At 31.6% G+C, this 26,581-nt stretch overlaps 1 long non-coding RNA gene across 1 annotated transcript; it reads left to right on the forward strand.

The window, feature by feature from the left end:
• The first annotated feature begins 21,752 nt into the window (after positions 1–21,752).
• LOC126737515 (uncharacterized) lies at positions 21,753–24,623 on the forward strand. Its single transcript, XR_007661043.1, has 3 exons — positions 21,753–23,479; positions 23,773–23,996; positions 24,051–24,623. It is a non-coding gene; the product is annotated as an uncharacterized LOC126737515 (long non-coding RNA).
• Positions 24,624–26,581: the final 1,958 nt, after the last annotated feature.

The following is a 26,581-nucleotide window of genomic DNA, read 5'->3' on the forward strand; positions in this document are numbered from 1 at the left end:
AAACCAGTCTAAAAAATCGTTAATTAAACGTTATTTTTAGGTGCAATAATTTTGGGAAAATACATTAATCTATGTGCATGTTAGCGACTGTTAACGATTATTTTATTAAGATCTTTGAATAAATTTTTTTTATACTTCTATAGAAGTACTGAGTCTTGAAAGTTATAATTGGAATTTCGAAGGACAAAATGCTCATATCTTTGAAACTAAAAAAGGGAGAGACTTGAAGACTGGAATATAGATCCTTCTAATAATTCCATTGAATACCTATCTCAGCGTTTTTGCGAATAATTGTTTCAAAAGAATTGCCTTGAATAGTGGAGTTTCAGATGCTCATATTTTTCAAACTCGTCCAGGTAATTTAGGTTAACTTACATTCACTTTCAGGTAGTTACAGTCAGTTTCATTTTCAGCTTTTTCAGTTTCTTTTGCGGATTCATTGCCATTTACAAAAGAAGGAAAACCTGCCTTTTTTTATCGCGATATGTTATTTGTTTACGGCTTCTCTAATGGAAATTTGTGGAACTGTTGTTTTAGGGAAGATAGATCTACAAGTACACACCGCATTGGTGCTCAAAAGATCAAGAAATACAAAATTTGGAAATTTTCAATTTTTGTGGTTTTCTTTCTTTTGCCCGTGATATTGCTGTGCAAACAAATAGCTATCACAAAAGTAAGTATATCATTGAAAAGCATATTAAATGCAGTAGTTTTTGCTGAAAAAAAAAACATGTCCCTATTTACCAAATTTTAGAAAAACGACAACGAAGAAGATACCACTAATTTTGCACATTTCCCAAATGTTACATTTAACTTCTGATAACACCCGGCATAAAAATATTACTCAAAAACTTAAAACAGAAATAACTAATTTGATTCTTAAAGTCTCAGGTCAGTTTTTATTTACTTCTAGGCAGTTGAAGTTGGTTTTCGTTTTTTCAGACAGTTAAGGTTAGTTTCCATTTCGTATAGACAATTTCGGTTTGAAAATTGAAACTTGAAATTGGGACTACACATTCTTCTAATAATTCCATTGGACACCTGTTTCAGTGTTTATACGAATAATCGTTTAAATCAAAAGAGTTGCCTTGAATATTGGAATTTCAAAGGACAAAAATGCTCATATTTCTGAAAATCGTCCAGGTTTTTCCAAATTAGGTTAACTTGCATTTACTTCCAGGCAGTAATAGTCAGTTTCATTTTCAGACAGTTGAGGTTTCTTCCAAACAGCTGAGGTCTTTTTTTATTTACTTCCAGGCAGTTGAAATTAGCTTTCATTTATTTTAAACAGTTCAGGTCAGTTTTCACTTCGTCCAGGCAACTTTGGTTTGCTTTCATTTCCTTCCAGGCAGTTAAACTTAGTTTCTATTTATTTCAGGTAGTAAAAGTCAGTTTCCATTTCGTCTAGGCAATTTAGGTGAGTTTTCATTTACTTCCAGACAGTTACAATCAGTTTCCTTTTTAGATAGTTGAAGTTTTTTCCAAACTCAGAATTATTTAGTTTCAGGCAGTTAAGGTCAGTTTCTATTTCGTCCAGGCAATTAAGGTCACTTTTCATTCACTTCTAAGTACCTTCAGTCAGTTTACTTTCTATATAACTGAAGTTTCTTTCAAATTTAGAGTCTCAAATCAGTTTTTATTTACTTCCAGGCTGTTGAATTAGTTTCGTTTATTTCAAACGTTAAAGATCAATTTTCATTTCGTCCATGCAATTTAGGTGAATTTATTTATTTATTTCCAGGCAACTGTTAGTTTTCATTTACTTTCAGGCAGTTTTAAGTTGATTTCTATTTATTTTAGACAGTTAAGGTCAGTTTCCCTTTTATTCAGGCAATTTAGGTTACTTTTCATCTACTTCCAGGCACTTAAAGTTAATTTCCATTTATTTCAGACAATTGAGGTTATAAATACTTACGTTATAAATCCATTCTTAACCTCGGTTTCGTCCAGGCAATTTAGGTAACTTTTCATTCACTTCTAAGTACCTTCAGTCAGTTTACTTTCTACATAATTGAAGTTTCTGAAGTTTCTTTCAAATTTAGAGTCTCAAATCACTCCTTATTTACTTCCAGGCAGTTGAAATTAGTTTCACTTATTTCAGACAGTGAAGATCAGTTTTTATTTTATCCATGCAATTTAGGTGTATTTATTTCAAGGCAACTAAAGTTAATATTCATTTACTTCCAGGCAGTTGAAGTTGATTTCCATTTATTTTAGACAGTTAAGGTCAGTGTTCATTTCATCCAGGCAATTTACGTTAGTTTTCATCTACTTCCAGGCAGTTGAAGTTAATTTCCATTTATTTCAGACACTTGCGGTCAGTTTCCACTACGTTCAGGCAACTTAAGTTATTTTTCCATTTATTTTCAGGCAGTTAAAGTTAGTTTCTAGTTATTTCAGTTAGACTTCCAGATACTTACAATCGGTTTTTTTTAGACAGTTGAAGTCTTTTCTAAACTCAAAGTCTCAGGTTGGTTTTTATTTACTTCCAGGCAGTTGAAATTAGCTTCCATTTATTTTAGACAATTGAGGTCAGTTTCCTCTACGTCCAAGAAATTTAGGTTATTTTTCCAAACAGTTACAATCAGTTTTTTTTGACAGTTGAGGTTCTTCCAAACTCAGAGTCTTAAATTAGTTATTATTTACTTCCAGGCAGTTAAAGTTAATATCCATTTATTTTGGATAATTGAGGTAAGCTTTCATTTAGTCCGGGCAATTTAGGAAATTTTTTATTCACTTCTAAGTACCTTCAGTCAGTTTCCTTTTCATACAGTTGAAGTTTCAAAGGTTTCTTCCGAACTTAGAGTCTCAAATCAGTTTTTATATACTTCCAGACACTGTTGATTTATATTTATTTTAGACAGTTGAGGTTAGTTTCCATCTTCTTCCAGGCAGTTAAAATTAGTTTTATTTATTTCAGACAATGGAGATCAGTTTTCATGTTGTCTGGGCAACATCGGTTAATTTTCATTTGCTTCCAGGCAATCGAGGTTTCTTCTGGATAGCTGAGGTCATGTTTTATTTACTTCTAGGCACTAAAAGTTGGTTTTGGTTTTTTCAGACAGTTAAGGTTAATTTCTATTTATTCTCTTTTATAAATCTATTGGACACCTATTTTAGCGTTTTTTATAATAATTTTTTAAATCAGAGGTATTAGCTTTGAACCTTGATAAAAAATTATTGTAATTTTGAAAGCTAAAATGCTCATTCATATCCCTGAAATTAAGAAAGATAGAGACTTGAAAACCAGACTATGGATTCTTCTGATAAACCTATTGGACACATGTTTTAGCAATTTTTCTAAAATCTTCTGAATCTAAAAAAAAATTCGCCTGGAATTGAATTCAATCAAAACACTCATATCTCTAAAACCAAAAAAGCTAGAGACTTCAAAATTGAAGAATGTACTCTTCTAATAAAATGAGACAAATAAAATTAGACGCCTGTGTTAGCGTTTTTGTAAAAATTCTTTAAACTAAAGAAATTGACGGGAAATTGATAAAAAAAATTTCAAATTTTTTTTATAAACTTTATACTCAAGAATTGGAAATAAAAACCTAATTGTTGGAATTTCAAAGGACAGAATGCCCATATCTTTAAACAGAAGAAAGCCAGAGCCTTGAAAATTGGAACTCGTATTCTTGTAATAAAATCACTGCACACCATTTTCAGCGTTTTTCCAAAAGAAAAATTGTATGGAAAAAATAAATCTTTAAAACTGAAAAAAAAAAGTAAATTTTTATTAATTTCATGCTTTCCTTAATATTTAGACCTTGATAGAACCTTTAAAGAACATTTGCACTGATAAATAGGATATTTCATAAATATTCTGAGTATAGAACTTTTTAATGCTCTTAAAAATTATATTGGAATAAGTATTGGAATTCGATTCAGAATATTCTCGAGAGAACTTATCCAGGAATAATCTGAATGTCGTAATTTCTTAAAATTTTCATAATCCACCCATCCTGGAATATTCAAGCACAGTCTGAAAACGTTAATCTCACTTACATCAGGTTTATAAATCTATAATCCGCCCTAAAAGTTAACGAGAACGTTAAAGGATGTTAACATTACAAACCCTCTATTTCGCAATAATTGCAAATTTTAACTTATAATAAATTCACAAAGCATAAAACTGTATCCGCAGTAAAATTGCATCCATTGTTAATTATTAGTAAAAAGAGAGCTAAAAGGGGGACAACCCGAACAAGCCGCGACTCGTTTTAATCTTTATTAAAATTTTTAAAATGCTGCCCGCGGTTCTAACCCCCCCATTTGTTTCGGTAATGAATATTTTACAGTCGCTAATTAAAATACCCGCTTTTTTATAAGCTCTCTCCTTCTGTTTCCCGCTTGTTTTCTTTTTTTAAATTACTTCATTTCCTAAAATACTGCCACACAAAAAAATATATAGTGCATAAAAGTCAAAGAAATTCCATATATTATTATCGAGCGATAATTCAGCGGCAATATAGCGGGCCAGGGATGTGTAGGTACCTCACTAAATCCGAAATCAAACGACTTAAAAAGTTGTAGTTTTGCGAGTTAAAACGGAGGAAAAACCGCTTACGTGCAGCCGTTTTCCTCATCAATTTTCCGTCCTAGGGCGGCCGAAGTTCGGTAATAAGAAATAAAGTTGGAAAATGCCGTTAATCGTATACAGGGTCGTCCGGCAAAAAGTGGCCTGAAGGTTCTATAAAGGTACAAATGTCACTTGACGAGGGATGTCATTAATAAACGTTTTCGAAAAAGCGTCTTCTCGTTGCCTTTTTGGCTGATGTTGACTTAGAAACAACATTTTAGTTGCGTTTTTTATAAGCGCCATTCCTAGTCATAGAAAGTCCAAATTTTAGATGTTTGTTTCATAGATTTGAACATGAATTTGCACCTATAAATATTATTAGAAAAAAAAATTATAATTTTGCTATTTTAAGTTTTATTAGAAGAATCTGTGTACCACGTTTAAAATTTCTAACTTTTTTGGTTCCTGAGATATGAGTATTTTTTCCTTAGAAATTCCAAGCAATTATTAGCAATGATTGTGAAAATTTTTAAAGATTAGCCGTATTGCTTATCAAAAGATAATAAAAAAACTGTTATGTTAGAAATTCTTAATGTTGCATATAGTGTTTCCCAGGGAACGGCCTTAAGGGTAAAATAAGTTTATTTGCAGATGACACTATGTTGCATGTAGTAGGAAGGAACCTACATGAGATGCAGGCAAACATGAAAGGTAATATTTGTAATTTATTCGAATGGCTCTGTATAAATAAATTAAGCTTAAATACAAAACAAGTCTAAATTAAGCAAAGAAATCAAAAACTTGTCAAGCTGACATAAATAATGTGCGGAATATTGTGAATGGGGACAAAATTTTATATGAAAAAGAGATTAAGCATCTGCGAGTGATTTTAGATACTAACCTAAATTTCCACGCCCATGCAAACTACATTTTAAGAAAATTTAAAAAAAAAGTAGCATTTCTGACACGAATCTGTAAAAAGTTTTCTTTACAACGCTTTTGCACTTCCCCATTTACAATTTTGTTCTGCACTGCTGTTTGATTTGCCTCAGTATAAAGAAATAATACAAAACAGAGCTGTATTGAAATGTGATCGTTATACTCCTGTTGCGTCTATATTAAATGTCCTAAATATGTTATTTGTAAAATAAAAAATTATGTTTAATGTGTACTTGTTTATTTCTAAAATAAAGGAACGTCTACTACCCGAATATGTTTGTCAAAAGTTAAGAGTATTTGCAGATGTACGAGTCAAATACTGAACACTGTTTTATTCTAGGGCTTAATTGAGTTTTAATAAGCTGACTAATGATGTAAATATTGTGATATTCATTTTATTTTTGTCTTCGTCAGTGTTGTTGTAATATTTTTTCATTGTCATTGTATATGTACTATTTTAACTTTTCTTTTAAGCTTACAATCTTATCTTTGCCATTTTAAATTTACAATTTTAACTTTACCATTTTTTATCTAAGTTAGTCTTTATACCTTTTCAATGTTTAATTTTTTGTGATTCTCAAGGTTTTTGTATTTTTTCCCCTTGCAGTCTTATGTATTTTGGATATATTATATTCTTTTTTGATACCAGTTTTTTATATGCAGCTATTATGCTAAATAAACGATATTATTATTATTATCTTCTGTTTCCAATAGAAAAATCAAATGTAAAGTTCCTAATTCCTATAAGAAGACCCATAATTATTACCGTAAAATCGGGTGACTTTGACCCAGTTTTAAAGTTTGTCTAAATTTTTTTATATATAATATCACAAAAAATGCAAAATTTTTATTAGTTTTATTTGAGTCTTAATGTATTTAATTGAACGATCTACCTAACAGTATGTAACTAAGTCCTATTTCAAAAAAAAAAATGAAAAGTGGGTGTGCAATGTCACCCTCAAGGATCGGGTGACTTTGTTCCATACAATATTTTGTGCTTATTTAGGTTTATTTTAAAGACTGGGGCAAAGACACCCATTCGGATGGATATATTTGAGTCATTTAAAAAATATAATTTGATTTTTTTAGATTTTCAGAGAAGGTATGTTTGGTAAAACATAATTGTGGCAAAAAAAATTAAAAAATATGAAAGCCAACAAATTTCTTTATTTAAACAAAGTTTTAAACATGAAATTATCCCTGCCTATGATAGATGGATCTCCACAGACATCAAAATATGCCACATTGTAGGAATTTCGTAAGGGCTGTTCAGGCCACTTCCAAATATTTTTTTTTAACATGGACCATTTCTAAAGCCCAGCCAAACCCATCAAATTTGCCAGGAAAAGAATCTAGAGAATTGGATTCGGTAACAATTACTAATCAATGTAAACTAAACTGGAACTAGAAATACTTGTGTCTGAATCCGATTCATATTTTGTTTTCTTCTTTTTTTCGATTTTCGATAAGCCGCTGAATTCAGGCTCATTAGCATTTACAACTTCAATCGGTTCAGGCATATTATCTATTTCTGCAAGAAAATTATCAATTTCTTCTTCAGTAGCCTCCAAGGTCATCTCATCTATATTTTCCCTAGAATTCAGTGTCTATATGTTATTTTTCTTATTGTTATTTGTGTTTGTTTTTTCCTTTTTTTTTGTGTTTTCTTAGTGACCATTTTTTTTTTAGTTTTTTCAGTTTTATTAAGGCTTTCTGCTATCTTGCGATTTTGAAGATCATCATTTTTTTTTTTTTTTTTTTTTTTTTTTTTTTAAGAAAGTTATTAAGGGTGGATCGTTTTGAAATGAAAGCACTGTATGTAGGTTTATGTATGCATTTAAGAATTTTTTAAGTTAATTTTATTATATTTATTTTTACAAAAAAAAAAACACAATTTTAATCCTTTTCCTTGTTTTGAGACAAAGTCACCCCCGTAAGTCAAAGTCCCCCGACTTTACGGTACACTATTTTTTTTTATACAAAAGCTGTTAAACTGTGAGAAAATAATTGTATTCTAAAACATAATAGCTATATGGGAAAAAAATTAATTATGTCTTTCATACAGTGGGAGAAATTCGTGAGAAACCCTTAATCAAAAAGAGTCCTTTAGCTAAAAATGTACTAAAATGAATTTTTTGTTACATTTTTGCATTTGAATGATTCTCTTAATTACAAAATAAAAGTACAAAATAAGAATAGGAACAAAGTTTTTTTTTTTTGGCCAAAACTGCTGGGAAATTTAAAAATTTTGAAAAGTCGGTGAAATTAAAATTTTTTGTGCTATATATTGCCGATAAAAAGGCAATCTAAAACTTTAGTGTCAAAATCCTTGATTGTTAATAAAAAATTTTCTTTATACAAAATGTGTTAATGTGAGAGAAAAATTGGAAGAAAAGTTGGTGTAATGAAAATATATGGATTTTATTATTTGAAGTTGGATGTAAGTCAAATTCTGAAATCGATTTTAGTTGTTACATTTTAAACTGAAAAATTGAATTAAAACGTCCGGACTCTAAAGGTCTGACGTTCAGCTGTTGAGATTTTTCTCGATTATCTTATTTAACTTCAACTTTAATCCTGACTTTATTAGTTTTTCTGTCTTCTGGTTTGAATGGCATCACTCTCTTCTACTTTGAAATGAAAAAAAAAATATAACATTTCAAAGAATTACTCTCTTGACTCCAAAGATATGAGCATTCAGTTCCAAGGAATTTTATCAACTTAGAGGCAAATTTTTTAACTAAGAAAAAATCAGAAAAATAAGCAAGGAATTTCTGGAATATCCCATTAGCAACTGCAGTAAATTAAGAAACCATATAAGTTTCTTTTAAAAATTATAAACTAAAAAAGTTTTCATGGTCCTTTTAACTTTCTCGAGCTGCAATAATAAATTTTAAAATTAACAATCTGGCATCGTAAACTCTACTCCTTGTTGCCCATAAAAACCGCCACCATAAAACGTTAAGAATTAAACTTCTTCTATTAAAAAAAAACAGCGTTTTTCGTTCGCTTATATCAAACTACCTCGATCGACCATTAGACCGATCAAACAAATTTTTCAATGGCCCTTCAACCTTTCGTGACCCCTCTGTTGTAGCGTCTGTAACCCCGAGAAGTCAGGACAACAAAAATACTCTAACAAAAAAAAAAGCAAAACCGGACTTATTTATTTTGCTCCCGGCTTTCGTTCATTTTTATGTTGCCCCAGACGAATAATAACGTTTCAAAGGTCCTCCAGAAAGATTGGCAGACTCAAAATGATAATGTTTTGCATTAAAAGAAAATGCAGAAGGAAAAAAAAGGAGAAACGGTGTGAGCGTTTCCAGGAAAGGACGGATAAATCCCCGAGGGGTCGAATAATTACAAACCGTTTGGCCAGTAAAGAATACGAAGAATTTGAGTAGAAAGAGAGAGAGAAAGACGTGAAAGAAGTTATGTGAACTGATTTCGGAACAAGGAACGTTTAGATGTATAGAATAACGTCTGGAAAGTATCCGGAAAAAAAGGAGGCACTATCATAATTTTGCAGTATATATTTTTCTCATTTGCATTATAAAATAACAAGAAACAATTCATTTTATTTACTTATACAACCTCCATTTAATTAAACACTTGACTAGACGTCCAGGTACACCAGAAAGTGCTATACAGCTCAGTGATGGTGGTCCAGGCTTAAAAACTGCTCGTTCCACTTTAATCTTCATCAATCCCCGTATGTTTTCACATATTCTGCCATTAAAAATCTTTGGACACCTATTTCAGCATTTCTTTCAAAATTTTGAAATTGAAATTTTTAGGGACAATTGCTCATATGCTCGAGGAATGTAAAAATTATAAAGGAAACCTTGTTCCTAAAAAATAAATTAGATTAAGTTGCCAGTAAGTAAAGCTATACACTGAAAATATTAGAAAAGTTGTATAAGGTAAAACATTTTAAATTTTTGGCTTCAAAATTGAATAAATATCCTATTTACCTGAATCTGGGCACTAAATTTGGACCCAAGATTCCAGAATTTCTGCTCAGTAAAGTACCTAGATCTGACTTACAAAATCTTGAATAAAAAATGTTCTAGTCAACGCATTTTCCTCATTTTGTCCCTTAAATATGATTTGGGGTTCAGTGCATCTTTTAAAGTAAAAATCAAGAAAATCTCGGTGGTAGTAGCAGCAAATTTATGGAGCGAGTTATCCAAGACTCTACAAGTATCTGCTAAGCGGCTAGACCTACTGACTTGGATAAAAAAACTTCCAGTAAACGATTTTTCCTAATTTTTTTTTTTGAACGTGACCTAGGGATCATAACATCTTCAAAAATTAAGAAAGTCCAAGCAGTAGAATATATATAGCTCTATTTCAGAATTTGATCTACTTATATCCAACTTTTAAATAATAATAAAATCTATACATTTTTACATATACACCAGTTGACGTTGGATTCCAATGATCAGCTAACGTTTAAATATTCCGGGAAAATTGAAAATTAAAAATGAGATTCTTAAGGGCAAAATGGTCATATCCCTGAAACAAAGAGAGCTAGAGACTTGAAAATTGGAACACAGGTGCCTCCAATAAAATCATTGGACAACTATTTTAGAATTTTTTCCAAAAATTATTAAAAGTAAAGATATCAGCCTTGGAAGTTGTACAAAAAATTAACAAAAAAATGAAAATTCCTAGGAACATAATGCTCATATCTCTGAACCTAAGAAAGTTAAAGACTTCAAAATTGAAACACATATTCTACCATTAAAATCCTTGGACACCTATTTTAGGATTTTTTTTTATTATTAAAAGTAAATATATCAGCAGAAAAAAATTAAAATTCCTAGAAACAAAAAGCTCATATCTCTGAACCTAAAAAAGTTAGAGACTTAAAAACTGGAACACAGAATCTTTTAATAAAATTATTAGACACCTATTTCAACATTCTTTTGAAAAATTATTTTATGTAAAGATATTGGCCTTGGAAGTTGAAAAAAATCTTCAAAATAATTGAAATTTTTAGGGCTAAATCGCTCATATCTTGGAACATAAGAACCTAAAGTTTTAAAGGGTTACCTATACCAGTATGAAAGAATTAGAAAGGCGAGGAATATAAAAATTATAAAGGAAGCCTTGTTCCTAAAAAACAAATGAGATTAAGTTGCCAGTAAGTAAACCTATACACTGACAATAGTAGAAAAGGTATCTGAGAAAGTAAAACATGAAATTTTTAATAAAGTTTACAGTTTTAGCTTCAAAGTTGAACAAAATGCTTATCTTATTTACCTAAATCTGGGGACTAGATTTGGACCGAGTTACCCAAGATTCCAGAATTTCTGCTAAGTAAAGTATCTAGATCTTGGATAAAAAATGTTTTTAGTCTCCGGATTTTCCTCATTTTTTCTCTTAAACATGATTTGAGGTTCAGGGCATCTTTTAAAGTACAAATCAAGAAAATCTCTGTAGTAGCAGTAAATTCATCGAGCGAGTTATCCAAGGCTCTACAAGTATCTGCAGTGAACGAATTTTCCTGATTTTTTCTTTTAAACGTGAGCTAGGGTTTAGTGCATCTTTAAAATAAAAATCAAGAAAGTCCAAGCAGTAGAAGCAAAGTTATAAAGCGAGTTATCCCAGACTTTTAATTTTTACAAAAATTTTTTATACCTTGAACGAATCCTTGAAGATTTCTTTAAGAGTAACTGAAAACCACTTTTAAATATCTTAAGTAAGTAGTTTCAGACCTATAATGGGAAATATCTGCCCATGTCCGATCAGGGTAACTTGATCCCTTGGAGGTGACTCCCATTGACTTATGATAAGTCCTGCAGTTCTTAACTTACAAAGACTTTGTATACCTTGAATAAATCTTTGAACATTTCTTCAGAAGATACTGAAAACCACTTTTAAATATCTTAAGTAGTCTTAGACTTACAATGGCAAACGTCTACCCAAATTGGTTGATCCTCTAGAGGTGGCTTCCATAGACTTAAGATAAGTCTTGGAGTTATTAAGACTCTTTATGCCTTAAATGAATCCTTGAGCATTCAGGATATACTGAAAATCACTTGAAGAGGTTCTATGCATCTTCTAAAACAAAACAACCTGGGGAATGGATGCAAAATTATGGACTGAGTTAGCCAAGTTTCCAGAATAGTTCTAAGTGGAACATTTTAAGTAAAGACCTTTTGATTAATTATTTCGGTGCATCTTTTAAGACTGAAATCAATAAGACTTGTCACAAAGTGAATTAATAAATCTGAAATAAGAAACTATCTACAGTAAGAATTTTCTTAATTTTTGTTGTAAAAAATAAATTATGATTTAGAGCATCTTTTAAAAGAAAAATTAACAAAATCTGATCATTAGAAGCAAAGTTACGAGCAAGTTACCCAAACCCCGAGAATTAGTTCCAAAATTGAATTTCCTAGAGTCAAATTGCTCCTTTCTCTGAACCCAAGAAAGTAAGAGACTTATTCCAGGAGCTTGAAACAATTGGCTCAACTACCTGGAATAGTTTTAAGAGTAACACCTGGAATAGCTTATGCCTTCAATATCGACTGGTTTGGAAAATGAGTCAAAATAGATAAATTGATGTGACTGGGTAACCAAGGTTGTTGATTTCGCAAGGTCTTATTCACTTCCAATATGATGGAGCACTATTACGTTAGATAAATTATCTTTCCTTGGAAACAAATGGATATGTGAAACAGAAGCAGTAGAGTGGCCAGCATGATCACCCGATCTGTCGCCTCTTGATTTATTCATCGAGCCTTGGTAGATTTCGTGAGAAGAATAAAAACGATAGAGAATGTCACTCGGACTTTTTTGGAATGTTATAAATAAGTTTGACGGCAGGTCTGTTACTTTTTTGTTTAAATAGTAGTCAGAATTTCGAAAACGTAACAAAATAATTAACTATTTATTAATTTGTTAATGTTCACGTTTTATTGTAAAACACTCATTACTGTTATACTTTATTTCGATAAAATTACTACAAAGAAAGATCAAAAATGTGGAGAAAATGAGGTGTCACTCAACCCTAGTCTTTAGGGGTTTCTAAAGGGTGGATAAGAAAACTAGTCCGCAAAAAGTTAAATTTGACTTATAGAGAAAACAAAAATTATTCCAGGAGCTTGAAACACTAAAAATAACATTAAAATACGTAGTAACAAAATGCTGATATCTCTGAACCTAAGAAAGTTAGAGAAGTAAAAATTAGAACACAAATTCTTCGATTAAAATTATTTTCCAAAAATCATCAGCTTTGGAATTTGAAAACAAGCCTAGAAAAAAAAATTGAAATTCCTAGTACCAAAATGTTCATATCTCGTAAACCAATAGAGTTAAAGAAATCATATTAACTTCAGCTGTAACTTTCGTCCTATTTTTTCCCAAATCTTTCTCCATTTAATCCGAACGCTCCTTCTGGAACTCTTTATACTTTACAACCCCAAAAACCCACCCTAAACCGCGTCACCGCAACTTAAATATTTCTCCCACAGCATCATCGTCTTTACATTCAAGCAAGCAATTGTTTACCATTCCGAGGCAAATATTTTACTTTGTTTTTATCGGATTTTAGCGGCACCGAAACTTGTTTTGTTTACGTTGGCCCCGTTCCAGGATCGGATAGTGTATGTACGCTTTAGTGCGGCATTAAATTCCGGACCTGACCTATCGCACACGTCCGTTATCCATCTTGTAGGGAATTATCTGGCACCGGGGATGATTATTATTATTATGTGATGTCGGCTTGTAAAAATCATGATTTAACCGAACATGTGTGTAGGAGACTAACTGATGTATTTCATTAATTAGATAGTTTGGAAAGCACGGTTTCTAAAAGTACTTTTCAACCTAAACGGCTCATATCTATGCCCTATAGAGCCTTTAAAAAGACCGATTAATAAGCGAAGAGACATAGTGAAAACTCGCCGAAAACAAATTAAATATTATCCGAGAAGTTTTGCCCCCGGTGCACGGTCTATTTCCTCAAAGGACCGAATACGACATCCCCGTAGTCTAAATTCCTCCATTAAACAAATTAGTGTGTGGCCGTTGGCCATATTACGAATTACGAGCCAAATTAATATATAGGAAAGGGGGATCGCTGGATGTAATTTTATTAATAACTGCCCGAGGCAGGATTCGTTCCTTCGAAATGGCACCGCAGGAGGGCGCGTTGTCCCTGTTTACTTTCGTGTCCTTTTTTTTAAGGACACCCTGTATCGTTCCATTAATAAATTTGCCTAGGCAAAAATGTCTTTATTTAAAGCCTTTATTTCACTCTTATACCTTATATACATATTTTTACTAAATTATTATCATTTTTTTATCTTCTTCCTGCGTATTGATGTCCCACATGGTGTCTCACTCCCCATTTGTAATTGGCATTCTTGTCGGTTTTAACGAAGGTGTATACTGGACCAGTTACCCCGTGGCCGTACTCCCTCTTTGGTCTGTAGTCGCTAGGGGAGGTTTCCAGGTTTTCTGTATAAACAAAAATGGGGTGGTTATTTATTTTTAGAATTGTTGATATAATGGACTAACCTGTATCAAAGTGTCGAGGTCTTGAAAGGGCTGAGGATGTTAGGGCTAGTATCAAGAAAGTGATTTGAATCTAGAGAAAAATTATAAAGTTAAAAAGTAATCAAAAAAAAACAGAAACTTTTGATTACTTAATTAATTATATTAAATACATATTTCAGCGTTTATTAATTAATGTACCGGATGCTGGAAATTTGGGAATATTTGGTTGAAATTATTGTTTTTTCAGCATCTCGCGAGCAACTTACCCATTTGAAACTTTGCACACAAAATGCTTAATTAATTTTTTATCCACTTATGTCAGCGTCTTTTAATTAATCTACAGTTTTTAAAAATGTCTATTTTTAATAAAATTAAATAATGTACTTACTGCTTTGAAAAAGTCCATTTTTACCGTATAAACCACTCGCGTTACCAAATACAAGAACTCATAAAATGGTGATTAGTTATTTGAATTTATACTTTTATACACACTCTTACCCAGATAAAACCAATTAAGACTTTCAACTTTTTTTTTCCGTACTAGAAAGCGCAAATATTCATTCAGCCATTGTTTGGTTAATATTTTTGGGTATCGGGTCCAACTAAGTGTGAAATTTGGTGTTTTTGGTCAGTGGACTGCGGTTTCTTTTACTAATATTATCTGAAGTCAACGTGATAAATTAAAATGATTATTGGAGAATTAATTCCGGGTGAGCATTGCAGAAAAAGCCTCATTACTTAAATAGAGATCATATGTGAGGGGTTCCATTTCAAAACTCGCCTTATCCTTTTTGTGAAGAAAATTAGATGAAGATGTCTATATCATCTGTTATTAACCCTCTATATGTTAAACGAATTAAAACATGCCAATACTTAGCCTATAATAAAACCATAAGAAAAATCAAGTATCATTTCAAAACCTGCCTAATCCATCGCATCTATATCATTTCAAGAGTCATCTTGTGATCAATAGGAGCCCAGAATTTTATATACAGGTTCGTTGTGGCGTGATTTATTATTTTTTACGCCATTTCAAAGAGTAAATGCTAAATGTAACATTAAAATGCCGTCATTCAACATCTCCTCAATGCCTACACATTAAGGAGTTTCATGACTTATTTTACTCCTTAAAAACAAAGACTGAACTTTTTTTTCTGAAATTCTTGATTTTTGGGATCACATTACGAGCAATAACAAAACAAATCGATTCTTTCAGAAAGTCGACCGCGATCAATAAATACAACAGTAATATAGGAGAATCGAAGTCAATTTAAATATGGAAAATAATTTAATCAAATAGAGGTGGATTAAATTACCAAAGCTGTTGATGAAAAAAAAATCCAGGACGTCAGTAAATTGACATCTGGGAAGAGAGAAATTAATTGGAATCTTATAATTGATTTTTTTATTGATTTGGAAGTATTGGGAGAATCAATGAAGAGAGTGAAGTCAAAAAGTTTTGTAAAAAAGGAATTTTAAGGAATCAATGAAATTTTTTTTTGAAATGTTGAAAAAGCTTTAAATGTTGTATTTTTTTCATGCCATAACTTGTCTTATACATGTAGTCATGCCAAAACTCGTCTTGTCCATTTTATTTTATTAAATTTTGTCAAAATGAAATTAAGGGGATTTATGGAAATGGTAAAATAATACCGTTATTATTAAAGCAATTCTATAAAACATTTTTTGCCTATTGTGAAAATTTACTTGATGTGGACAAGGCAAGTTTTGGAATGGAATCCCTCATGTGTAATATTCGCTTTTTAAGCAATGTTCCTTGAAAGAAATGTTTTCAAATACCCAATTTTTTTTTTTTTAATTTTCTCTTAAATATGCAATACCTCATGGAAAAATACATGAGTCCAAAAACAAAACCAACAGAAGAAACCAGAAGAATCAGACAATTCATCGGCCTAGAAGTAATTAAATATTTATCACAGTTGTGATTTTAAAGGATCTTTAACGCACTATTCATGAAAAAGTATTTTCTTTTAATGTTAATTAATTTATTAATATGAAAATTACCTGGGAATTTTTAAATATTTATCACAGCTATGATTTTAAGACTTTAATAAATTAAAAAATAAATAAATAGTGTTTATTTCTTATCTCATTCTTTAGTCAAGTCAGTAGTGATTTTCAAAGTAAAAAAAATACCTCAGGAAGGATGTTCAAGGTTCATTCGATGAGAATCTGTTGTTGAATAACGAATGAACCTGTTTTTGATCCTTATTGGCCCATAGAAGTAATAACTAATTTATCACAGCTCTGATTTTAAACTGTTTTAAGGTATTTATAGCAGTTGTGATTTTTTTAAAGGCGCATTAAATTTAAATAAATATTAAAGAATATTTTTTTATTCAATTCAAACAAACCAGATTTTTAATCAATTATAAATTACAGCAGCGATTTTAAAATTTTTCCAATAAAAACCTGAATAAATGTTTGGTCTCTTTCATTGGCCTGGAAGCTTTATCACAGCTGTGATAAAATATTGACAATATTCATTAGCATAGTAACATGGTTCCCATTGTTTCTTGTTGCATTAAACAGATCACAATAGTGATTTTAGGGCTTGTGTAGCAGATGTTAAATATTTGCTTTCTAGTACGATTAAAAAAAAAGTTATTATAAAATTAAAGTAATTTATAGGACCTTTAATGCAGAATTATTAAGAAATATATCTTCTTTAATGGTAATGAAACTATTGTTTTGTTTGTCAGCTTAAAAATGGCAAACGCGTAAAATAAATAAAAAATTACTGTTGTGATTTTAAAGCTTCGTCAGCAGATATCCAAATAATAACCATTTCTGACAAATTACCAATTAAATATACTATATTATATGATATTTTCTATAAAATTAATAATTTTTTTCAATTATGCAAAAATGTCTTAAAACTCCATAAAAATTACCAAGTTAATTGCCTTTGGAATATATCATAAAATATATTTTACAAAAAGTCTATTAAAAAATCAAGTTAAATTATTTTTTATTCTTATCCAAAAAGACCCAATTTTTTAAAAAAATACCCAAAATTTAAAAAAAGTCACAGATTATCCAGTGAAATAATAAAGAAAAATTGCTAAATTTCTCTTTTTCTTTTCAAAAATGCCCGTTTTTTTTCCGAAAATTAATTTTAAATATACAAAAATATAATATCTACAGTCTGTAAAATAAAATATTTTTTACAAAAGAGAATAACGAAAAATTCCCATTTTTTCCAAAAAAAAAAAATTATTAAAAAAAAATCACTAATTAGGTATTTTTGCTGAACCTAGCCCCAAAAACTACAACCAAATATACCACATGTTTTTCTTTTTATTTTTTCTCAAAAAGATGCCCGATTTACCCGAAAAATAATTTTAAATATGCAAAAATAGCATGCCTACAGCTTGTAACATTAAATACATTTCACAAAAAAAAAAATAACAACAACACTCTGATCATATTTTGTTTATTCCAGGCAGTTAGACCCGGGAATTCTCTGACTGCCTAGAAAAAATAAAAAATTTCGTCAACTCCTTAGCTCTCATCATCATCTATTTTAGTGAATTTTCAATGTTACGTAGGCCAGACTCCGAAGATCCTTTTCATTAACCCGTTTTTTCCCAACTTTAAATAAATTAAAATTACCTGTTATGCCCTGAAAATTATATTTTTAGAAAAAAATCAAATTAACTAATTATATTTTTCTGTGAAAATTTGTTTCTTTGTTTCTAAATATTTATTTTTATTTTTTAAATTAATGTTCCATTTTTGGAACAATGGGAACACATGGGTGCATTAAAACCAACTTTAATTTTTATGAACAAAAGTCAAGTTTAATTTAAAAAATCATAAAATAATTATTAAGTGGACACATGATAGTCTTTAAAACAAGCCTCATGTAAATTGAGGTTACATTTCTCACACATTTTAGTCGAGTTTTTGTGACATAGGGCGCACCTATTCTGTTTTGTGGCTGGAATAATCCAATGATTCAAACCATCGTAACTAATTTGATTATGGTTCCGAGCCTCTAACGGCTTTGATGTTTTAGGGCGTCCTCCAGTTGAAATAGGCCTTCCATATTTTCTTAAATATACCTGCACCACTTCTCTTCGAAATTTTAAAAATCCACTTTTTCACCATTTGGTTGAAGTCTGTAATACTGCCAGGTGTTATGCAAGCACGAGTCCAAGCAAAATGCGAAAAGATTCCACCACCATTTCTTGAAACGAACCCCAGTTCTATAGTTGTGTATATTTTGATCCATTCGGTCCACTCCACCCATATATTTATTGTATGGCCCGACTACAAAAGACTGAGGAAGCAGGCATTTTTTTTCTCACTGGAAATCCACCGGCTAACTTGACTAACAGGATTCACCAGATCGCAACTACTTACAATTAGAACAGGACGGTTAACATTCCATAACAGTAACTGTTATTTGAGAATTAGCGTATGTAGAATAATCAAAGCTGCCTCTTCTTGCATTTTATTGCGCAAAGGACAATTCTCTAATCTATTCCCGTTGATTGTACCTGTATATCCCACTCCGATCTTCTGGACTGAATTGACTAATTTTAGGGAGGAAAAATATCTATCGCCATAAATTTTAAATGGGACATTTTTTGGGAGATTCTCCAAAAGGGTCATCACTACAGATCCTCCCAATCCTAGGTCCATGTAGCGCCTATTTGCTTGTTTACCTTGATAGGGATTAAATTGTATTAGGTACCCAGATTTTTCACACAAGGACCATATTTTATAGCCGTACCTAATAGGTTTACCTGTTATGTACTGCTTCGCTCCATGCCTTCCGAAATATGCTACCATACTTTCATCAATAGACAGTTTTTCGTTAAGCGGAGCATAAGACAAAATCGGTCATTCAACATGTTGAAAAGTGGTTGCAACTTCGCAAATTTATTGTCTTGTTCTAAATCTTGTTAAATTTTTTTTTAACAATTCAAACCGCTTTCCCGCATTGCGTTTGCTACTAATGGATTGTATGTATCAGTATCCACCTCCCGAAGCATACGCCATCTTGGAACTTGTAAATGCTCGGATAAATATAAAATACCAATAAAGCATTTTAGTTCTCCTGCATCAGTACTAAAATTATGATTGCCTTTTTGTCTGGCATACAAATTAAACATTTCTACTAAATAATTACATATTTCCATATCAAAAAATTATTCAAAGCACGCAACAGCATCTGGAAATATGTCGACGTTTGCGCCAGGCTCTTTCGAAGAAACAAATTGTGGGAAGGAGTTATTCAATTCCACTTTTTTCCAGCTTCTTTCTAAATTTGTTCTGTTTATATTAGCTTGGGTTACCAAGCGAGCTAAAGGTATAGTATCGCTATCGTCGCTTGCATTACCATCAGATAATTCAGGAGAGTTATCATCAACGATAGAGTGGCCTGAGGTTCCTGGTTGCGAAGATTTTCTCAATATTTTTATCCTGATCATTATCTCCAATATAAACTACTCCATCAATGTTCTTTATTTTAGCACAAGCTTCTGACTGCATTTGTACGACCACTAAGGTGATTTACATTAGCTGAAGGAACTTCATCATCATCAGAATCCTCTTCAGAATCCCTTCTATCGTTTGGAGGTGTGATAAAAACGTCTGCGGCCCAAAACTGCTCATCTTCAACTAAATCAATTAGTTTTTGGGTCGTGTAATACCTACAATAAAAATAAAAAATTATGTCCCCGTTTGTTCCCAGTGTTCCAATATAGGAACAACCTAAAATGATCAAATCATTTAGTAATTTTTAATAATATTCGTATTGGGTATATAAAAATATCTTGGATTACATCACTTACAATAAATTCTTTGCAGTAGAACAATTTAATTATCAAAACTATAAAAATTATACTTACTTCTTTAACGCCATATTGTGAACTTTAAAAAAATTAATAATTAGCAGACTAAATGCGGAAAATTTGCAAAAACGCACATCAAACCTTCTCTTATGCTAGCCAGAATTCAGAACGACACTAACACGACCGCGCGACGGAAAGATAGTTAAGAGCACGCTTCTCAGAAAAGAGAGAGGGACAACGTGGTCGTTCCGATTTTGGAACACCGGGACAATAACGACATTTCCAATATGGGAACTCTGGGAAAAAACGGGTTAACATAGTCGTCATATTCTGACTCTTCCAGGCAGTCAGACCCTGGAGTTCTTGAACTGCCTGGAAAAATAAAGAATTTCCTAAACTCCTTAGCTTTCCAGAATACAATATACTCGTAGAAATCTTCCTGTACCAGTACACTGCTCATATTTTGATTCCAAAAAATACTATGCCTTTAGGTTGTAACACAAAATGCCATTTATCCGATGGAATAACCAAAAATTAATTTTTTCTTCAAAAAAAAAATTATCAATTTTTTTTTTAAATCAGGTATTTTTGCTGAAATTAACCTAAAAAAAACTCAAAATATCAATTTTTCTCTAAAAGAAAACTCTTTAAAATACCCAGAGGTTGTACAACAAAACACCCTTTACCCAAAGTACTATTTACTTCTAAAACGAAACAACATATACAACATAAGATCATTATCTTATCTTATATCGCGGCTGGGATTCCCTCGCCCCAAAAAGGGCCGAGGGTTGTCCCAATTAACATCCCTAAAGTACCTTAATTCGTCGAAATAAATTGAAAATATTTATGAAGCCTTGGGAGTTGAACTTTTCGGCAATTATACAATCTTTGCATTTCTATAAGCTCGTGGGAACCTTTTGGATTCTCTTAATGGTGTGGCCTTTAATTTGGGTAATAATTATTACTGGGAGGGAGGGTGCGTTTGATAAGGGTTGAATTGTTAGAAGGGAGAAAGTCAGAGGGTTATTTTTATTATTATAATTTAATATGATGCTGGTATATTACGTTTTGAGTTTTATTAGATGGAATTCATTTAAGGAGTGATTACAGGTTAGAAGTTATATGGGAAAGAGTCCAAGAATAATCATAAAATTAATCGTGTTACAAGGACTTTGGAACCTTGGTTAATATATGAAATTGCTTACTAAAAACCGCCTTTTCTATAAGAGGAATCTCCAACAGTTGTTGTTCGTGTAAATCGATGATTAAACCTCTTCATGGTAGAAATCATTTATGCAAAGGACCCTCTACTATAATTACAAGGATCTTTATCAGTTGCTTAGAATATTGAGTCCAGGTAAGTGTATAATAGATTTAATCCAGATAATGGAAAAAAATGGTGGCAAAATTGTTGTTTTTTCATGTCCTGGTAAAATATGGGTGAAAAACGTTCTTTTTGCAGAAAATAATTGTCTGAGAAAAAAATGCTTTTTATGAAAATTATAGGTGATAAAAACATCTATAGTTTTTGTATCTATACTTTTCTCTCATAGCCTTAAGGTTTTCGAGTAAAATGTGAAAAAATTGACAAGGGATTTACATAGCTAGACTCGATCATTACACCTTAAATATGTGACAAAATGACCCCGATATCACATATATGCCACTGTGTAGGACACGAATAAATCTTACTAAAATAATGAAAATCTAAAGTTCGGAAGTGCTAAAGAGTTTAATAAATTCTTTATTTCTTCCAAGAACTTCAGGGTCCAATTCCCTGGACGAAACAAAATATGATAAAAAAGTGCTGATGAAGAATTTATAAGAGCCCAATTCTTTATTTAATTAATTAATTATTTAACTTGTAGTCTTGGAATTCTTGAAAAAAAGCTTTAGATTCTAATTCTTTTTAACTTCCAGTAGTTACTTCCAACTATGGGATTCTTGGATCACCTGAAAGTAAGAAAATAGACAAGGGTGCTGGTAAAAAAAGATCTGGTTCAGATGCAGTGAACACAATACGTTAAAAAAAACAACATCTTAAGACCATTCGGACCCTAATGCGAACAAACTCCGCATTTTCTCCCAGACAATCTCGCCTGCTTCTCCCCAAAATAACGCCCCACTTGTACCCGAACAAAAACTTCATTTTTATCGCTCAACTTTGAAACGAGGACCCCGCCTAAGAAAATATATATTAAAAATGGACATTTTCAAAAGGCAAAAGTCAAACAAATAATGGACGAGAGAGTTTCTTTTGTATTTTGTTATTGTGCCTAGACCCTTTCGCTGTTACGAAACAATGAACACACAGCCAGAAAGCCGAATAATCATTATTTCCCCAAAAAAGAAAATGCTAAAAACCGTTTTGCAAATAAAATAGATGTATTCATTACAAATAGGTTTATGGTCGTAATTTCTGGGAAAACCTTATTTCGGGACCGGATTTCGCATCGTATATACACAATCATAAATCCGGTATTAAAAGATAATAACAGCGCTCAACCGCTTTATGTCCTTAATAAAATCTAGGGACGACTCTATCCAAATCTCTATGACGGTAATTGAGAATAAACCGCTCTAATTTTATTAGAAGCCATGAAAATTTCGAGGTCGTTAACGGGAATTTCAAATGGAGAATTTATATTAAGGAAAATGATTATATGAAAGAGTTATTGGGTTATTCTTATTAATTAAAAAGCATGATATTCTTCACAAATGTTGATTAAGCCTTAAGCTTGTTTAGAGTTAGCTAATTTTTTCTGGAATATCCAGTAAGAAAATCAAAATTTAGATCCTACTAAACCTTGACCCAAAATTGACCCAACATTTCAAAATATCGAACATTTTTAGTAATGGCTTCTAAGGACTGGGTCTGGATTTTAAGGTGAACACTCACTTCAAAGTCTGAAATCTAAAAAACTCGTGCTATTTTCTTCCAATAAAAAGCTCTGATATTCAGAAGAGTATTCTTTATAATAATGTTTCTTTAGATTGAAACTAATCTAGGCAAAGGTTTTAGAGATATCGAACTTTTAAAATAGTGGTGTCATGGAATAAGGTCTGGTGCCTAAATAAATAAATGGACGCCACTGAATGCCCCGCCCATTGCAACGGCTTTAGGTTTTACCCGAGCCAATCAGAGCAAAGCGGAGGCGGAACCAACATAGGCGTATCAATAATTACCTTTTAATTGTTATTTCCCACGTTAAATATGTCGAAATATTATGATTATATTTCGTTTTTTCAATACATCAGTTTAAAAAATTGTAAGGTGAGACTTCTATAGAACTTAAATGGGATCAACTTTCTGGAATGAAGACAAAATTCTTCCAGGCAGTCGGAAAATAGATGAGAAAAGTAGGTAAACAAAACAGACGCTAAGTGGGATCAACTGCCTCCAGGACTTTTTTTTTAAATAAAATACAATAAATTACTGCTTTGAAAAGTCCATTTTTACTGTTACAAAAGTGGTATCAAAATGGCGGTGGCGGTTGATTTTAATATCAATCCAAAGCTCTTAATTAAATTAAGCTCCTGTGCTTAAAAGTTTGAATCAAGCAACTTACTTTAATAAATTAAAAATTAGTAAAGTTTTTAATATATCAAATTTCTTGCAGGTGCTGAATCCAATGGCAGAATGCATAGATGCCATACTATGATAATTTAAAGTACAGTATCCTTTTATTTGAATAAAATGAGTACCGACGACATACTTTTACAGTGAGTTGGGAAAAATAAGAAAGTGGATATTGCAACTACCTTAAGATCGGTATAAATTATGAGCACAAGTGTTATAAACCAACTTGGATTTTTTTTATTTTAGATGTTTCACAAATAAATTAACATTTTTGTATTTTTTTTAAATATTTCTATTTTTGTACCAAAACTTTTACAAAACAAATTATTTAAATATTACAGATCCAACTTTTTAATTTCTTAAAATTTTCCTCCTTAATTTTAAACCAGCAAAAACACGAAAAAAAATAACAAAATAAATAAATAGACGCCACTGAATGCCCCGCCCATTGCAACGGAATAAGCTTCTACCCGAGCCAATCAGAGCAAAGCGGAGGCGGAGCCAGCATAGGCGTATCAATATTTTGTTTAAAATTATTTCCTTACTGTTAAATATGTCGAAATATTATGATCATATTTCGTATTTTAAATACATCATTTCAAGAAATTTTAAGGTGAGGCTTAAAATTTATTTAAAAGATAAAATTCTTGATGAATTTTTTTTTAAGGTTCTGAGAAAACCAGAAGTCCATTTTTACTATTTTAAAAAATTATATCAATATGGCGGCCGCAGGTAATTTTATGTCAATCCAGACTACTTAATTAAATTAAACTCCTCTGCTTAAGAGTGCCTAATCAAGCAACTTATATGAATAAAAAGAAGCACGCATTGCAGTTGTCACAGGAAATGGCATGCGAATTCTGTCGAACACATTCTGGATTTAACCGATGTAAAATCCAGAATGTAATCCACATTGTCATGCTCTGCAAATATAAAATAAATAATAAATTTTTTGCAGGTGCTGAATCCAATGGCAGATTGCCTAAATACTCGAGCCAATCAGAACAAAGCGGAGGCGGAGCCAGCATAGGCGTATCAAGAATTTTCTTTTAATTATTATTTCCTTAATGTTAAAAATGTCGAGATTTGATGGTCATGCTTGGAATTTTAAATACATCATTTCAAAAAGTTTTAAGTTGGGATTTCTTCAGAATATGAATTGGAGGATATCAAGCACATTTTTCTTTTACGGTTAAAAATTACACTTTTTTCTAAGTGCTGAATCAAATGGGCAGAATACTTAAATGTCACCCGGTGTCCTAATAAGTATATCAGTTCCTAAATTGTTATGAATTCCTTAAAATAAGGTTAAATTTTCCCAATTAGAACAAATTTTGAGAATTTCAGTTTAAAAGTTTGTTGATTAGAAAGGTAGGTGAGAAAACTGGAAGGCAAGTGGGATCAACTGTCTGGAATAAAGACAAATTTCTTCCAGGCAGTCGGAAACTAGGAAAGAAAGAAAACATTTTTTCCAGGTGCTGAATCTGATGGCAGAATGCCTAAATGCCACCCGAGTATCTTTACAAGTATCTCAGTACCTAAATTGCTACAAGTTCCTTAAAAGAATCATAATTTTTCTCAACTTAAGCAAATTTTGGAAATTTCAGTTTAAAAGTTTCTTGATAAGAAAGGTAGATGACAAAACTGGAAGGAAAATAGGATCAACTGCCTGTAATAAAGACAAAATTCTTCCAGGCAGTCGGAAACTAGAGGAGGAAGGTAGTAATTTTTTGCAGGTGCTGAATTGGATGGCAGAATTCCTAAATGCCAGTCGAGTCTTTTTACAGGTATCTCAGTTCCTAAATTGCTACGAGTTCCTTGAAAGAATCTTAATTTATATCAACTTGAACAAATTTTGGAAATTTCAGTTTAAAAGTTTCTTGATAAGAAAGGTAGGTGAGAAAACTGAAAGGCAAATATGATCAACTGCCTGGAATAAAGACAAAATTCTTCCAGGCAGTCGGAAACTAGAGGAGAAAGGCAGTAATTTTTTCCAGGTGCTAAATCCGATGGCAGAATGCCTAAATACCACTCGAGTCTTTTTCCAAGTATCTCAGTTCCTAAATTGCTACGAGTTCCTTAAAAGAATCATAATTTTTCTCAACTTAAGCAAATTTTGGAAATTTAAGTTTAAAAGTTTCTTGATAAGAAAGGTAGGTGACAAAACAGGAAGGAAAATAGGATCAACTGCCTGGAATAAAGACAAAATTCTTCCAGGGAGTTGGAAACTAGAAGAGAAAGGTAGTAAATTTTTTCTAGGTGCCGAATCCGATGGCAGAATGCCTAAATGCCACCCGAGTCTCTTTACAGGTATCTCAGTACCTAAATTGCTACGAGTTCCTTAAAAGAATCATAATTTTTCTCAACTTAAGCAAATTTTGGAAATTTCAGTTTAAAAGTTTCTTGATAAGAAAGGTAGGTGAGAAAACTGAAAGGCAAATATGATCAACTGCCTGGAATAAAGACAAAATTCTTCCAGGCAGTCGGAAACTAGAGGAGAAAGGTAGTAATTTTTTTCTAGGTGCTGAATCCGATGGCAGAATGCCTAAATGCCACTCGAGTCTCTTTACAGGTATCTCAGTACCTAAATTGCTACGAGTTCCTTGAAAGAATCTTAATTTATATCAACTTGAACAGATTTTGACAAATTCAGCTTAAAAGTTTGGTTTCTAAAGGTGCTGATGATTTTTTTGAAATTGGATGGGTCTTATGATAATTTTCCGTACAGTAACATTATCAGGAAGGTGGATATTGCAACTATAAGTTATAATAATCAAAAGTATAATAAACCAACTTGATTTTATAAAAATATTTAATTTTTTTTTATTTAAGTTGATTAAATGCTGAAGGTCAAAATGATTTAAATATTACAGGATGGAAAGACCCGAAAAAAAGGTAATAAAACAATAAATGGACGCCACTGAATGCCCCGCCCATCACAATGATACGAACAATATGGCAACGGTCTTAGGTTCTACTCGAGCCAATCAGAATAGAGCGGAGGCGGAGCCAACATAGGCGTATCAATAATTTCCTTTTAACCAGTTTTTCTAATATTGGAAATCGTGCTACAAATATCAAAGTATTAAGTCCAAATTGTGAAATGAAAAGAAGCATATCCTGCATCAAAAATGTCCTTTAGAGTATAAACCTATCCAAGCAAAAATATTGTCATTAAAAATTCATAAAAACCGTATA

This window comes from Anthonomus grandis, chromosome 6 (genome assembly GCF_022605725.1).
Source record: "Anthonomus grandis grandis chromosome 6, icAntGran1.3, whole genome shotgun sequence".
Taxonomy (NCBI): Eukaryota; Metazoa; Arthropoda; class Insecta; order Coleoptera; family Curculionidae; genus Anthonomus; species Anthonomus grandis.